General features: G+C 38.6%; 1 long non-coding RNA gene across 2 annotated transcripts in view; it reads right to left on the bottom strand.

Annotated features, from left to right (window-relative positions):
• LOC104686077 overlaps positions 1–17,024 on the bottom strand; it is a 172,036-nt gene that overhangs the window by 52,322 nt on the left and 102,690 nt on the right. For both annotated transcript variants that reach the window (XR_751256.4, XR_005601455.1), the window contains 2 exons: positions 7,528–7,700; positions 7,280–7,429 (listed from right to left, as the gene is read on the bottom strand). This is a non-coding gene — a long non-coding RNA (uncharacterized LOC104686077). The remainder of the gene's footprint in view (positions 1–7,279; positions 7,430–7,527; positions 7,701–17,024) is intronic.

Raw genomic sequence — 17,024 nt, 5'->3', positions numbered from 1 at the left:
TGGAGAACTGCATTTTTTTTCCTTTCAAGCACTGACTGCTGCTACTGCTGTTGTTTCCTGCTTGTATATGTTGAAAATAAAACATCAGTAACGATTTTCCAAACTCATGGAATCATTGCCTCTAGTCCTTCTAGTGTTTCCTTTCCCCATCACATTATGTTTCTCATCTTGACTTATCAGTACTTCATGATGTTTTTTCTGTCAGAGTCTCTGGCAGATATCTGTCCTCTACTAGTAAAAGTTCAGATGGGATATCAGTGGCATCCTCCTCCTGTGGGAGATCCCCCTCACCAACAATTCTAAAAGCCACTTCATTTCTTCTTTCAAATCTTTAAATCTCTCCACCTGATTGCTTGGGAGCTAAGGAGAGATTTGTCCTCCCTAGGTAGGTGTCTTTACCTGAACTAGCTTTCAGTTTTCTTCAGTGGAAAACAATACACCTTTTATGGTGTAACTCATCTGACTTATTTCAGGTATGTACTGTGGACTGAGATGAATCTCACCTTACAAGTGATTATTCCTTCTTGCTGACTATCAGGGAGATGTATGGTCCTAGTTCAGATGCAGATGATTTTACAGCTATTCCAACCAGCCTACCTAGTTATCTAATGATGGGTGGATATAAGCTAAATGTATACTCTCTGTATACCTGTGAACTGAAGCACTCAAATTTAGGTGCTTACAGTGTAAGTGTCTACACTTGACGTAGAATCTCCATTACATCAATGGAGTTCTACCTAGTACAGGTGATGGAGCATGGAGAACAATTCAGCTGAGCTGGGTCCAAACCCTTCCCCAAGACTGTGGTCTATTTAGAAAACTCTATCCATCTAACTAGTAGGAAACTATGCTTTGTTTCATATTGCAGCCAGTGAACCTGCAATTATTACCTCAGTTTACTCTAACATTGGATCATCAAAGTCAGTTAATGGAACTACTTCTACTAAATATTCATTTATTAATTTTTGGCCTTGATGAAATATTTACAGTATAAAAATATTAAAATATGAGCTTTAATGCATACAGAGTACTTTTAGAGACTCATAAGGGCAAATGCAACACTGTTTTGGAACACTGCAAACCATGACATGTCTTCCTGTGAGTAGCATCCCAGAGAGATGTTATCAACTTGAGTTTGGAACTAACTTGTTCTGTAAGAAAGAAAAAATGTTCATTAAACTGAATGGTGCACCACTTTCACTCTCGTGTGAAGTTAAAGAAACAAACTTTCCCCTAAGAACAGCATATTAAATCCTAATGCTAGTTAATCCAACTTCCCGTGTTGCACACAAAAGAAATGTTATTGCCACCCACACTTCTGCACACTATCTATAAAGGATCTCCTCTCTTAAGAGACATTCTTATCCTCTTTTTCTTGATTCCCCTGCTTACATCTGGCATGAACTCCCATAATTTCCAGGATTTAAATCAACAGTCTAATGACAACAAAAGAAGAACCATTTAGAGAGAAATATATCAAGTATCTTTTCCTTTAGACAAAGCAGATCTTGAAATGAACTCTTGAAGAAGTTATACCCTTTTTCTTTTACCATATGCAATAAATTCATAGCTTCATATTCACCTATTTTTCCCAAACAAGCATAATACCCAACCATGAGCTTGAAAACTACAGTGTGTGTTCTTTTCCTAAACTTTTCCAGCTTCTTTAAGTGGACCATATCTTTTTCCTGTCCTGTTAGATTTCAGGGGCCACCATTGACAATCCCTTGAGAAAAGGTTGGGTATTTTTGTCCCCAGACTCCTCTGTTTCAGTCTTTGTAGGAGGAGCTTTCATGTCAGAAAACTCATCTTGTTTAAAGCAGAAGGAAGCCCCTTGGCAATGTAATCTCTTTGTCTTCTTTGGTGCATGTGGGAATGCACTGCCTGTGGAGCAGAGTGTACCTGTGTGCTTAGCAGTCAGCCTCTGCTTTATCTGTGTTTGTACTGTTGCTCTGGAGTAGCAAAAGAGAAGGAGTTCTAAAAGTTATCACAATACCTTGACAATGGGTCTTTTGTAACCCAAAAAGTAGCATGTACACACCAGAGGATAGTAGGGATACTGTGTGCTTTATTACAGCTGCTGAGACTTACTCTGCCTGTAAGAATTTTGCTGGTTTTAGCAGCCATCCAGAATTATATAATTCCTCAGAAATGTGAGGTTAAGAATAGACAAATAGAAAAACAGGGTAGTAGGTTACAAAGAGAGTATGTTTAGAGTTTGACTCTAGCTGACATTATGCATCCTTGTTCTTTTACCACATATTGCTCATGAGGACTGACTAATATTTCAGGTACATACGGTAGACATCACACAAAACTTCTACACGTGTAGACATATGCACACACTACCCCCTCACCCCCACTCCACTCACACAGACACATACAAAGGTAATACCACAATTGTTCATATCTTATAACAATCATAAATGGAAATCTGCATAACACAGAAAGACATGTACCCATATTAGTGGATAGTTGCGGCTAGCTTTACTTGGATATTTTCAACGTGCTCTGAACTATGAGATATCAGGCATGATCTGCTTTACTTTGGGCCTCTTTTAGTTCCAATGAAATCAATGGCAAAATTCCTACTAAATTAGGTGATGCGTGTTCATAGGAAGAGGACGTTGCATAACCACATATATATATATATATATACATTTTACATTGTAAAATGTCACTTAAATATTCCGTACTTATCACTTGAAGCAATTTTCTTCACAAATCAGAAGAAATTCCTCCTCATAAGTTAAAAATAAAATTGGTGTGAATTGTAATTTTCTGAAGACAAAATAAGAAGTTAAAAAGCACTGCCCTTACAGTGGTGTACATGTGTGCATGCCTGTATATGAATGTGTGTGCATGTTTGGTCATATTTTTAAAAGAAATTTACTTTTATGCCTCCCTTATCTCAGCAGACTGTCCAGCATGGGGTGAAAACGTTGTCATATGCACATTAAGACATGTATCCAACTGGCCAGTGTCTTCTCATTTGCTACAGATTTTATAACTTTAGCTCCACATATTTCAAATTTGTCAAAAGCTGAAAACCAAGGAACAAGAACCATGCACAGGAGAAAATCTCCTTTCATCACACTGGAATTATTTTGCTCTCCCAGGTGCTCAAGCCTGGGCTTTCTCTTAGTCTAATTGATAACTGTTGGGCTCCTCCCCTTAACCCGCTGACTTTTGTGCGTTCCCTTCCTGGGTGACTACTGTTTCACTGTTCTACCTCATTCACTTATGGTTGACCTGGAGCTCCTGGGTTAAGCTTCCCCACTGGTATTCAACCTTGGACCTTATTATTGTTCTACTCATCTGACCTCTGATACACTAAAGTCTAACAAGGTGATCTGAAAAAAATCACTCATTTTTTTTCTGTGTGGTTTCATGGCTTGTCTTTTTACTGCTCTTGGCTGATGTTCTTTTCTCCACTTCAGACCACCAAGTGCTCTGCTTTAGTTTGTCAATTTATAGTGCTGTCATGGTTTCAAATGCTGTGACCATTGTGTAGAATATACTCTCCTGACCTCCGAAGCAACTTTCTGTATTTCAATTGTTAACTCATTAGGGTTTGGAAGAACAGCTGAAAAGGGAATGGCCTTTTTCCCACAATTGCTTCCAATGAGATGCTTGAAGAGTCATCACAGTCCAGGATTAAGAGAAATCAAGAGGATGCTGCTAGAAATTAGCTCTGGTTATTTTGCATTTTTGCCTAAAGGAAACAAACTAAACCCCTCAGTGTCCAAAAATACTGATGATGTCATCATCAGTTTACCACTAAGATGCAAGAGGAAGCATATCAATAAAGCTAATAATGAAAAGACGATCTTCTAGTTTGGATAATTCAAGTACTTTGCCATAGTATTCCAAAATAAAGACAAAATATGTTCTTTAAACATAATTTTTATATTTTACTACTTTCACTGTCCTCATGCAATCCTTTGTTTGCACTGGTCCTTTGTTTAGGTCCTGGACCTTGAACTGGCTTTCCCCAATCAAATTTTTCTAATAAATAGTGTTTTAACTCTCTCCCTTTCAAAATACCTTGTGAAGAATAATAAAGAAATGAATGGACAACACCAGCAGATTTTATTCTGAAGTCAGCTCCCTATCAAGACAACAATAGTGCAGTCATAGCCATATTTATTACAACAACCTCCCCGTCCCCCCCCCAACCTCCACCAATGTCTTCCCTTCTTTCTTTTCACTTAAGTGGGAAAATCATCTCACTCACTGAGAAAATAGAGAGGTGATGCTGTCTTTTACAGACAGTCTTATAGCATTAGCAAAAAGTTAATTATTTTCATACTCTGAATTTTCAGATTGATGCACATTTTTTTCTGAAGTTTCTCTTACGCACCAGTTTCTAAACAGCAAAAATAGCATATGGTTTTGTCATTTAAAATAATTTAGCATAGTTTAGTACTTAGCAGTTCTAAACATGTAATGTCTGGTTACATGTGCACAATTTACAAAAAAGAAAAAAACTTTATCTTTCATCCAGCATCACAGATATTTACATCAACCACAGATTTTGATTTCAACAGAAAGAAAGAATAACTTTTAGCACCTCATGGGAACTGTGCTGGGCCTTTAACAACATCCTTAATTTTGAGAGACTATTTGGTACAACGTTCTCCTTGGTAGCACTGATCATGGCTGCACAGTTTTCTGATAACATGAAATACTTGAATGCATCCTTCATTTTTTGTGTCAGAGAATCATAATAACAAAAGCTTGCATTTTTGAAGGTCTCATCATCCAGTGTTTCAGACTACTTTGTGAACACTAATTTAAACTTCACAGTTTCCCAGAGGACAAAGCTGACTTGGGTGTATCTCTACTGATTTCAGTTAGCATGATACAGAAATGACACATTTCCTCTAGATACTATAATAACTTTTTATAGGTGGATAAATTGAGGTGTTGGCTCACAAGTGTCCTATCCAAAAAATATAGACTGAGTCAGTAAGACAATGGAATTGGTACTTCATATCTGGTTTTCAGTCCTCTAAATCACTTGCTAGTTCTTTCATCATGCTTGATGATTTAACATTTAACGGTTTTTCTCAGTTTAAGTCCACCTGTTTCAAAAGACACCCTTGTAAATTGTGTCTCTAAACAATATTAGCATAGGTTTTAAATAATTAAAGCAACAGAAATTAGAGACTATTTTACCAGAATTAAAATGATAGAATAAAGTGGAAGGAATATAATCATTATAGAGTTGATGCTGCCTAAAAACTGTGAACACATTTGATTGCCTGTGTCAGACATCATTAGACTATTTGCTTTAATAAAACAGTAAAGCCAATACTATACAGCAGCTTAAATCAATTTCCCTAGAATGATATTACAGCTGTCAGATCTTCCAAAGTTGTAGATTATTTCTTTTCTGAAAAGGTAAGAAGCCTTCAAGCCTTACCATTCCATTTAAATATATATATATTTGCATGGATGCTAAAAGGATATTGGAAAGCAATTTGTGTTAGTGTTTGTACAAGCAATTAAAAAAAAAAAAAGAGCTGGCTGATTGTGTTGCTGTGCTTCTTCTGCATCATTGTTTTTAACAGATGGTTTGCTATTACAACTGCCTTTACTTCAACAGGACTTTATAACCTTGCAAGTCTGGCTTTTGTTTGTTTTCTTTTCTTTTTTTCTTGATGTTGTGGTGCACCATTCACATTTTAAAAGTTTATGTGGGTTACTTTGTTGGTGCTTTGAATTTCAGTTAATTCTGGTCTCTTATGGTATTGGGATAGTAAATCTGTGCTTGATCTGGACGAAATGTATTTTGATTGTAAATAGAAGGTCTTCTTTTATGAGGATGTTCACTTTACAGCTTGAGCAGTGTAATTTTTATACAGGTCTCAGCAATCAATAAAAAAGCCACAGGAGGAATGATTTATCTTGTTGGTTACAGAGACTGTCACCGAGAGAAATTGTAAAAGATCAATTTACACAACCTGGTGTGAGAACGTTATTGATATAACACGGCTGATCAGTTTCTGGTAGTCTATGGGCAGATGGAGAGAGAGCCCTGCCCTCAGATAGGGCCACTCACCAAGATCTTAATAGACTCGCTGGTCCATAAAATGGACATGAAGCCAATGAAGGGCGAGATTCTGCGTGCTCATGGTACACTGACTGGCCTGCAGGAAAATGGATTGGCTCAGCTCCGATTAGTTAGTTAAGCAGTGTCATGAATCCTCCTTTTTTTTTTTTGTTGCTTTTTTCTTCTTCTTCTTCCCCCCTGCTCCCCCTCCTACTGTGAGAACTGTTCACTTGGAAGCTCACTGCCTTAATTACAAAGGGCCCTTTTAACTACAGGTCACAGGAGTTGGCTCACTTGACAGGAAATAAGGAAACAAGCTACCTTCCTGGAAAAAAAAAAAAAAGAAAATCAAACTTCCACTCCTCAAATTAGTTAAATGAAGCTTATCAGCACTTGTTAGTTGATCCTTTGACAGTCTGTTAATTGCAGCTGGTACATTAAGTTATGTTATAACCAGCAGGACATATGATTAAAAAATAAATAAATCTACAGACATGCCACATGGCATTGTTGGTGAAGAAAACAAAGTAACAAAAATGTTGATATTTGCTGTAAATATCACAGAACAAAAGGTATTTATAGACTATTTTCTTTGTTACTCTGTAGAATTAAATTGCATGCTAACTGAAGGAGTTCTTTTGGATCAGAAAAGGACTTCTCTATGCAGTGCGATTAGAAAGGTTCTCATTGCATTTTAATAAAATCCAACATTGGCTGCTCTGTCAACATAAGCAGTCTGCACCTATGGATGTTATACATACAGCTTTTAACATACTTCTCCTGACATATACTCTCCATTATATTCTTTTATTTACAGACAATAATTTCTTACTGTTATTACTGGAGGGAAAGAACAGAACATTAGCAGCATTAAGAAACCCCACGGCAGTTGTTTCTCCTTCATAGGAAGTGACTTTACTGTATAACTGCTAGCAAAAATAAAGGATCCAGAGGCACATCAAGGGGAAAAAACTGTTTTCATGCCTTTAACCTGTTAATTATAGTAATCTACACTATAGTATAAGTATTGTAACCTGGAATGGGAAATGGGTGTTTGAAAGAATGAGCTGACTAAGACAAAAATGATTAAATCCACACTTTGAATGGACCATTTTCATATGTAATTTGAACTACACATTCTTAAGTTGTTTCATTTTCGCATTTCTATACTCATTGGCACGTATCAAAGTGAAAGTCTAGCTGAAATTAATGTTTTCTTACCTTCATCTGCCAGAGTATTTTAAACACCTCTCAAAGACTGAAAGATGTGTTCTTCCGGACCCATAATGTGTGCCTTAAGATGTGTTTTTTGCTTAATATGAAGTAATATTTTGAAATCCTAGGCATCCCAACAATATTGCTTCTTTTTATCTACGGAAGGACACATAAAAAGGCAAGGTTACTTTCATACCACTGAATATTCAAAGTCCCTATTAGTTATCCTTGTCTTTTAATATGATTGAACTCACCAACAGGCCACTGTGTCCATGATATGTCCTGAGCACAGACAAATGTGTCACATCCCCCATCCCCTCTGTGGGGCGGAGAGGGGCCCTCTGCTGCAGTTTCTTCATATCTCAAAGTCAGATTCTTTGTTCTGAAAATGGATGGGGTTCAAGTGCAGTCCTCTTCCTATGCCTTCCTGTACTCAGATCAGAAAAAAAATAAAGCAATTATGACCAGAGTGAAGAAATAGAGCTTGTGAGTCCATGGGGGAGGAGCAGGTGGGGCAAGACAGTGGTGATGGCTGGATGCGGATGATAGCTAGAAGCCAGGGGCAGTGGAGAAAGAAGGACAGGAGGGAATGTGGAGAGCTTAGTATGTTCTTCACATGCTGAAATGACTTGATATTATTCTACAGCCACGTGTGGTAGTAACACCTGAAGGCACACAAACTTCTGGAGTGGATGGTGGCCTGGTTGAACTGTGGGTCTTCTTCCTTTCCAGCCACAGAGAGAAGCAGCTCCCATTTCTGTGGATACGTAATGAGGTGCAAGGATGACCACGACAGTGCAAGTGCCTGTTGCCCTGTCTTATTCATCCTTGATCGTGTTCTAAGCCAAATTTGGTCACAAATAGCTGTTTATACCATGTTTTCAAGTGGTGGGTGGGCAGAAAAAGAATTGCTTTTCTCTGCAGCTACCAGGTCGCTCACTGCCTCAGGCAGTCTGAAATCATTAGCCAGCCATATTCCTCCCCTGCTCTTCTCATAAGGAAGTTGGGCTCTTCCCAGAACTCAAACAAATGCTGTCCCTCTGTCTGACACACGGATGTTGCCTTAGCAAGCCTGGACATGCTGCCACCAAGCTGTCCAAGTAAAATGGTCATCTCCCTTTCTGCTGTGAGTCCTTTTTTTATTTCCCTTCCCTGCATTCAGGGCTGCTACTAAATGTACATCATGGTCCCTGACTCAAGCTCTGACAATTCCAGTGACTATCCCTCAAATTAGTAGCTCCTTGAAATGCAGAAAAACATATTGAGGAAGTCCTTCACCAGGATTTTTCCTGATTCACTGTAAGGGCAGCTGGTAACAACACCCTGTCGTTAAAGCCTTTCTATTATAGAAAATCCCTGTGACCTTTTATTTTGAGAATCTCTCACATTTCTGTTGTTTGTAGAAGGTGTTTGGTATTCAGCAGAGGAAATCCCTTTGGGTCACAGAAGTCTCTTCTCTTTGTCCCATAAAATTCCATTTAGGATGCAAAGTGAAAAAAATTGTCATTACCCTTCTCTTATTTTTATCTCTTGGGAAAACATTAGTAGACTCCAGGCTGCAGGCCAAGCTCACACTGACACTGCCAACACCAAGAGACACAGATTGAACCAGCTGAAGACAAGAAAATGGAAAGGCAGGGGAAGAAGAGGTTAAGTCTGTGGTCTTACATTATATAAAATTCCAAACTGAGCAGTTTCCATCCCAAACCATCCCTAAAATACTTGGCTTAAGGGGTAACAGAACAGGCTTCTCGACACTATAGACTCAAGATGTTTTCCTCATTCACACACACCCACAAACACACACACACAAACACACACAAAAACATCTTTCCTCAGCTAATGTGCATGTGTACAGTTAAAGTTCTCAACAATCCTAGCAATAGCATCCTGCACTGCAATGCAGCAGGTTCAAGATCCATGTGTAACTTCCGATGCCAGAAATAAGAAGGAGTGTAAAATAATTCCCAGCAGAGTTATCTTTAAATTAACTTTCCTGTGGCTGCAAGAGCTAGTACTTGAGAGTTAAGAAACGCCTCTGAACCCTTATTTAGACTCTTTTACATGAATGTGTTCTGGTGCAAATGTGTGTTACATATGATCACACTACATTTTCCAACTGATCCTGTTTAAATCAGTATTCAGGGTGGGCTGTTCAGAGGGTAGGAGAAGGTTAGCACATACAACCAAAAGGCTGATATTGTAATCTGTCTTGGGGTGACCTTATGATGTGTATTCCATATGCTTGATGCTTGATTTTACAGTCCAAGTAACTACTTCACCTGGCAGTTTGTGAACCTGGAATCTCATATGTTCTTATGCTCAGAAATAGTGTGTGCTATCCACTAAACTCAATCTTAGGTCACGTATGTCATTCCTTTGTTAAAAAATTACAGGATTTAAGCATTTTCAAGAACTACCTAGAGCCCATGACAGCCACAGAATCCATGTCATTAGTGTAGATTGTGAATTCAGTCACTGAAGGTGTTGCGCACTCCAAATATTTTACTTCTTATGCAGAAAGATCTTGCTCAAGATTTTGCAGAATAATGTTCTTTGCCCTGGAATGAAAACCTTGAGTTTGCTTTTCATCACTTAGCATAGACATATACTGATCACTGTGTTCAGGTGTGGATTTTGTCCAGGACTCACAATCATCAGATTCTGAGATGAACCCCCAGCTCCACACATATACATGTATCAAGAGAACCATACTCATCTTCAACCAAAACTTTTCATAACTAGAGTTGAGTGAAAAATAAATTTCTAGTTTAGAGGCATTTCAGACTTTAGTTTTAAAACAATTCAGAGATAAACCATATTTTGCTTTCAGAATTTGTCCTGATATCAGAATTCTGAGATTTTTTTTAACTTTCCCTTGGGTATCTGAAATGAAATATGCTCCCAGGAACTTGGCAGCTTATGGGCAAAGTTGACATTGCTCTTGCTAGCTTCCCTTCAACTCACTCCAGAAGAGCAGCAGTTCAAAGACTCATGCACAAAGCTTAAAGTGTTTTTAACCTAATGTAGAAATCTTTACTGGTGTGATATAAAGGGTCCTAATATCTATATTTGATAAAACAGACTAGCTTCTTCAGACCTTTGTTATGGTAGCTTTCTAGTGAGGCTACTGGTAGGACAGAAATGTGAACCAAATTCCTAATGGCTAAATGCACGTAAGAGTTCCAGCTAACGTGGTCTTCTGCAGCATGGGGAGGCACCGAGCACTGTGCCAAGCCTTGTGGGAACATGCCTCCTCCAACTTGCTATTTGCTTTCAGCAGGGAAAGGGCTAAGAATGTGCTGCAAATCCCCAGCCACGCCGACGCTCGGCAGCACGTGTCACACACTCGGCAGCGCTGCGTTAAGCAGGCAAACCGGGGCTCTGATGATTACCCCGCTTCCTACCACCAATTAAAGAGACATACAGCTGCAGACACTGGCACCAGGGCAGAGGCTCAGAAGCAGCCTTGCTCGGAGGGTCGTTCAGCCTCTCTGCGGATATAAAGAGGGCAGAAATCAATTTTATAATTGCAGTGGATATCATGAGATCTGTATCACCACTCTTTTGGAAATGAAATGCAGGTAATGAAACCAGCTGAAATGAAGATATTACCAACTTGTGACACTTATTCATAACACACACATGAATAGAAATGTCTCAGGTGGAACTTAGGACAACTGTCAGTAACTGATATTCAAATCATCTGGTCTCTTTCTTTCCCCAAACAATTCATTTTGTTATGGCAAATGCAGTTGTCAAAGTGAATTTGCATTCTGATGTAGTGTGTGCACCTGTGTTTGTGTGTTGCTTTGTTTTATGGCATGGCTGGTGAGTTTGAGTGAGATTTACCCAACTGAAGGTAAACTTGTTTAAGGTGTTTAACTTAGGACAAAGTGCATTATGCCTCAAAATTTTCTTCTCCCTTCCATCCAGGAGCCACAGTTAGTGAGACATAGAAGGCTGCATCTGTGTTACCTCAAGAAGCAGAGCAGTAGTATCCACCTGGGTGCTCTCTAAAGGCTTTTATTTCACCAGTATCACAAACAATGATGGCATGTAGTCTTGGTGCTGGTGATGTAACTCCTGGCAGTAGTTCTGCTGCTAATGCAGAGAACTTACGGCATTTTTGTCCCCATGTTTGCTTGCTTCCAGCTTATGTGTATTTTCTTTTGAAGCTAACTTATGTTTAAACAACTTTTATTCAGAGAACTTGTTTTGACACCAACATTTATGCCTCTGTGATCAAAATGTTCTAACCTAGAAAATGTAGGCTTTTTGGTTGGATTGTTGCGTTTTGGCTTGTTTTTAATCTTGTTGTTTTAAGTTCATTTCTCTTTGGAAACAGTGTATTTCCAACACACTTGCCTGTACATAGCCAGAGTTTACAAGGTGCACTTAAATCATAATATCAAAGAGAACTGTTGAAATGACGTGCTTGCAAAATGTGTGCAATTATCTGCTATTAACTCATCTGGAATCCTGTGATGAGCAAACTGTGATTTTCAATGTGTCATTACATTGTTGCATCAATGGGCGGTTCAACAGCTCAATTTAAAAAATACTCAAGAAATAATCATTACAAGAGGTAATCCTTCCAGTTTCATTCAAATAAATCTGTTCCAACACTAGGCTGACATGGTCATGGATCTCATGAGGTTTCAGTGCTTTGTTTGCATTTGCTTTGCAGTATTTACTGCTGATTTTGTTGTTACATGTTTTATTTTTGATAAGACATCTTGGATTCTGTTTTCTAATTACGTAGAGAAGAATGAGGGATAATGCTACCATCCCTGGTTTCTTGCTTTTAATGACAATGACACAGTGGTGTTCTTTACACAGTGTCAAAGTGCTTGTTTCGTTATTATGGTGTTACAATATTTTTCTCCTGTGGATAATTTTGCCTCTTCTGGTGAATACTCAGCTGGAGTTACCCTCTTCTAGTACTGAAAAGGTAGATCTGTTTTGTGTTTTCATTTGCAATTAATTTGTGTGGAAAATGGTCAGCTGTATGCTGGACTTCTCATTTTACTCTGGCTTTCTTCTTTTTCTACTCAATAGACAGGTACTCTGGAAAATTTGTCTTACAGAAGAAACTATCAAGTATATTAAATATATAAAGATACTAAAAATTTTCTATTCTTAACAGTATCACTTTATTTCCACTGCTTTTTGCCTTTAAAAAAGGATTGTGCAAAATGGTTTCTGAATTTCACTATGATCGGACACTGCATATTTGAACTTGATTGGCTTTACTTTCGTATGTATTCTGGAAGACGCGCTTGTTGACAGAAATAATTGCAAGTTTTTTTTTTTCTTTCCCTCCCAACAGAGCATATTTCTGCTCCCTTGTGACTTGGGACATTTTGCTATTGGGCAATCAGTTTAAAGAAGTTTTTGCTCATGTTTTAGTTTCTACATAAATTTAAAAATGTTTCAGTACTCTTGCTTACCTGGTGATTTTTCTTCTAGCTAATCACTTGTGGTAACTGTAATGTAACTGTAACAATCACGCTTTGCATACACTGGCTCTTTCCTCTGTAACTGGTGTAAACACCCAATTGTTTTGGCCAGAAACAGATTTATTTCAGTGTTTCAGATGATGAAGAGCATAAAGAGGTTTCTAGCAGGTGAATGTGTGCCGGTGCATATGTGTGGGAAGGTACTGCTAGCAATCATTAGGGGCGAGGAATTAGCCAGCTGTAGTTTGTGTGATGCAGTAGGTGGGAAGAGTCAGCCTACTGAAGTATGAGAAAGGCAGTGGAAGGGAATCATCCAACAGCTGTCTATGAGCTGGAGGTTATGATAAGGTGGGTGGAAGAGAGAGAAAGAAGCATGGGGGAACAGCTAAAAAAAATAAATAAGAAATTTCCAATTCAAAATGTCACAGCCTTCCAAGACATTCCTGCACAAGGAAAACACCATGAATACTCCAGCCTGTCACCTTTTAAAATACTGGCGGCTCCTCAGCTATTTCCTGTGTGAACATTGAGTGCACAGTAAACACAAAGAAGCCCCTTTCACTCATCCAAGTGGACCAAGTGACCATGAAGATGTGTGCTATGTGTGTTTATTTGAGAAGCTGGAATAGTGTTGTGGCTGTAAAATCACAGCCTAGCTTTCTGCATGTTATCTTTCTTCTCCAAGGTGGCAATCCCTCCACAACATAAATTACCAAGAGTTGGCCTCCCTCTGAGGGTGCTAATGGGGTGTAGGTGCAACTCTTTGAATAACAGCTCTAAAGTAATGAAATAATGCAGGTGTTTGAATTGCTAAAGTACTCACAGAGGAGCTGCACCTGCCAAGAATAGGCAGAGGTACATGAACACATAATTTGTGACTGCATGAACGAATACCTGGTAGAGACCCTTTTAATAATTTACCACTGCATCCGTGCAACAAAGTGTCTTACACTGGGAATAGCAACCAAGCATGAAGAGGCAAAAAGAAAGAACTGGCTGCTCAAGAAAGGCTAGTTGTCTAGGAGGAAAGCTTTACTTCTACCAGTTTGTTCCTGAGCACTCTTCACAGGCTGTAGGTAAGCGGGATTGTTAGGGACTTGTCCAGTTATCAAAAAATTCAGCTGTTCTGTAGTTTCAAAAGTGCCAATGCTTCATTCACCATGAAATTCAGGAAGAGGAATTCAGCTTGCCAGAGCCATCTACCAGTGTCTCATTGCTCACAAATATATTCCAGGGAAACATACTTTAGTCTAAATGACAACAGGGAAGAGAGGCTGAGTTGTTTTAGAGCCTGTAAGAAAATACATAGATTTTTATCCTCTAGGATGCTTGTTCTTGTTCAGCTCAGGCTATCAGAGGGAGGTGATTGTTTCTGTTGGATGATGGCCATTCAGTAATTTATATGAACTGAATTTGGTAGTCTCAGATGAATGTATAGAAATGGATGTTCCCCACAAAGTCTGCAGATGTTGCTTCTTGGAGGCAGCTCCTGAAGGGACAAAGAACAGCAGCAACCTTTGCAAATATGTGCAGGGGCGTCTGCAGGTATGAGGTTCAGAGGGCAGCACAATCTGCCTTGCTGCCTGTGAGTATTTGTTTTATGTGGAAGTGGCTACTTAAATATTTGACCGTGGGGTGTTATTATGTCTTTCTGTTTTCATAAGTATTAAGTAGGTTTTTTTCTCTTTTACCCCCATTTCTTTCCCTGTTGAGAAACAGCAGTGAAGTGAGGTCAGGTACATTTTGGCAATCCCTGTAGAATCAGTGCCCTCATTCATAAACTGTGATTACTGTCCTGGGGAAATGAGACTGACTTATATTTGTGGACATAAAGTTCTGGTAACAAGCAAAGTTTAAGAAATGCATTAAAAAAAAAAAAAGAGCGATAGAGGGTTTTTATTTTGCTCTTGGCTTTGAAGGCAGTAGAATGAAATGGCTCCATTTAAAAACAAAAACCACATAATGATATTTCTATCTCAAAATAAGTCTTAGGCTAATAAGGACCACTGGTAGTGCAGTTAGAGAGGTCAAAACTTTCTAACCTCCATAGTCCAAAAAAAAAAAAAAAAATTAAAACAACAAGAGAATTTAAAGCTCTTTTTGGAAATAAAAGAGAAGAAGGAGCAGGAGGAGGAGGGGGAGAAACAAAAGAGAAACTGTGTCTTTCAGTTCCAATAGTTCTTGATGTTTAAAATCTCTGAAGTTTTCTTATGTGTTATGAAAAGCTAGAAATTTATCTTTTGCCATTTTCCCAAGGGAAGCTGACCCAAATCCACCAGCAGCAGTTGAAAAGGTTTTTCCAAGCTTTATCAAATGGCCCCAACAGAGACCAGCTTAAAATTAAAAGCTTCCCCTACCAGAGGGAATATATGTGACTTTAATAACTGAAATGTGTTTTTACTTTCTATTACAGGGGTCAAAAGGTTTCTAAACAAACCAAATTTATCAATTATTTAGAGCTGATTTCTTCTGAAGTGGTATTTCTAAGATATTATTTGGTGGATAAATTCAATGTTCTAAGGCCAGCAGCAGCATTTTATTCATAACAAATTTCTCCTAAACTGAATTTGCTGGGGCAACTTAATTTCCACTATCGTGTTTGCACTGTGGAAATATCAACTGAAGTGTTATAGGGCCTAACTAGTGGTCTTTTCAAAGAGAAATTCCATATAAGCATGCTTATTCAGCACCACCCTGCTTGCCATTTATTGCTTAAGAAATGAACTGGTACATTGTGTCTGCGGTAGAATTTCTTTAGCTGCTGAAATATCCTTAAAAACCACAAGGCACCTTTAAAGTCAGGAAACAATATCTTAAACAACATTCTCACTCTTGCAGCAAAAGAAAATAACTGTCACAAGTTTTGTTAAAGAGATTTTAAAATGAAAGAAAAGACCTATACACACATGAGAGTAGATGCACATTTTCTTAGCTTTCTCTGAGAAGCAAGCACTTCAGTTAGGTTGTTGCGGAAGGGAATTAACAGTAAATTTAGAAAGAGACCATTCTTAATACCTAATAGGGTCCACTGACTATGTAAATACTCTGTTTGTTATACATTAGCTAAACATACATTGGGTTTCTGCCCAAAGTCTGCCATTTGATGCAGGGAGAAGATGTTATGGAACAGTTCATAAATTCATGTGGAGCCCTGTTAAATGAAACCAACCATCCAAGAGCTGACATTTTGCCATCTTTAAAATAGCTGCCTCTCTTGCAGTAAAACGTCAGGTTTATTTATGCAGGCAAATATGAAGTAGTAATGCAATCAAGGTGTTATGGCGGGTTTGTGTTGGTTCTTTTAGAGAAAGAATCTAACTATTAATAAATAAAAATGTCTTGAATAGCTGCTTCTTATTTATACTTGAAAAAATTTTCTTCCTGAAAAGTCACATTAAAGAGGAGTAAAAGCATCATTTTGTGACCACTGAAAATGGTCCCTTTTTCTTAGCAATACATGCTTTCAGAAATATGAATTATTACTACAAATAAAGAACGAACAGGTGAAAGCTCTTCTTCTTTTTCCTGCCTCCCTTTGCCTTTGGGGCAAAAGAATTCTTCTCAGGCATAAGAGATTGGCAACAAATGATCAAAGTGAGCCAAATTTGATCGAGGCCTGGCTAATAAGGTGTTGAGGAGCTTTTTACCTCCAGGGGACTGACTCTGCTTCTGTTTCATTTCTGGCTCAAATTATTACTCAAGTTTGGAGATGGCTTGAGGATGTTGTCAGATGAGGGCTTGAAGTTTGGGCTGGGGACTCTGTGCCCTGAAAAGGCCAGATTTTTGAATGGAACTTGAACGGAATGCCTTACTGAGATTGAACATATTTCTGAGTACATGAAATGGATAACATGACATTTGGGTCACGGTCAAGCAGGAACTGGAAGGATATTGTTTGGCACCCAAAGTATCTGCGTGTCTGTGTGGCCTTCCCCCGCCCAAGATTAGAAGGGTGTTGAATTCACAGTTCATTTCTGGCCCATTGCTGACAGTGATTGACAGCTGCACCATGGTGGTTACTTAGAAGCTTGCATGAAATGAGCGGATGAGCACCAAAATCACCACACTGCTGTCCTTAATGACTGTTAGATTTGTTTTCAAGCCTTTATCTGCACTGGCTTTGCTTTGCTGGGGTCTTTGTCACCAGAGAAAGAAAAGAAAGAAACAGCAGGTATGAAAATGTAAATGTGATAATGAGGAAAGCCTGGCAGATTAGCATAAAAACCTAATGTTGCTGAAAGGAGTCTTTCCAGGCATTGGATGGTGGTACAACTTCAGATCACTCTCTG

Source organism: Corvus cornix, chromosome 1, assembly GCF_000738735.6.
Source record: "Corvus cornix cornix isolate S_Up_H32 chromosome 1, ASM73873v5, whole genome shotgun sequence".
NCBI classification, from domain to species: domain Eukaryota; kingdom Metazoa; phylum Chordata; class Aves; order Passeriformes; family Corvidae; genus Corvus; species Corvus cornix.
This window is presented reverse-complemented; position numbering and strand designations above follow the sequence as displayed.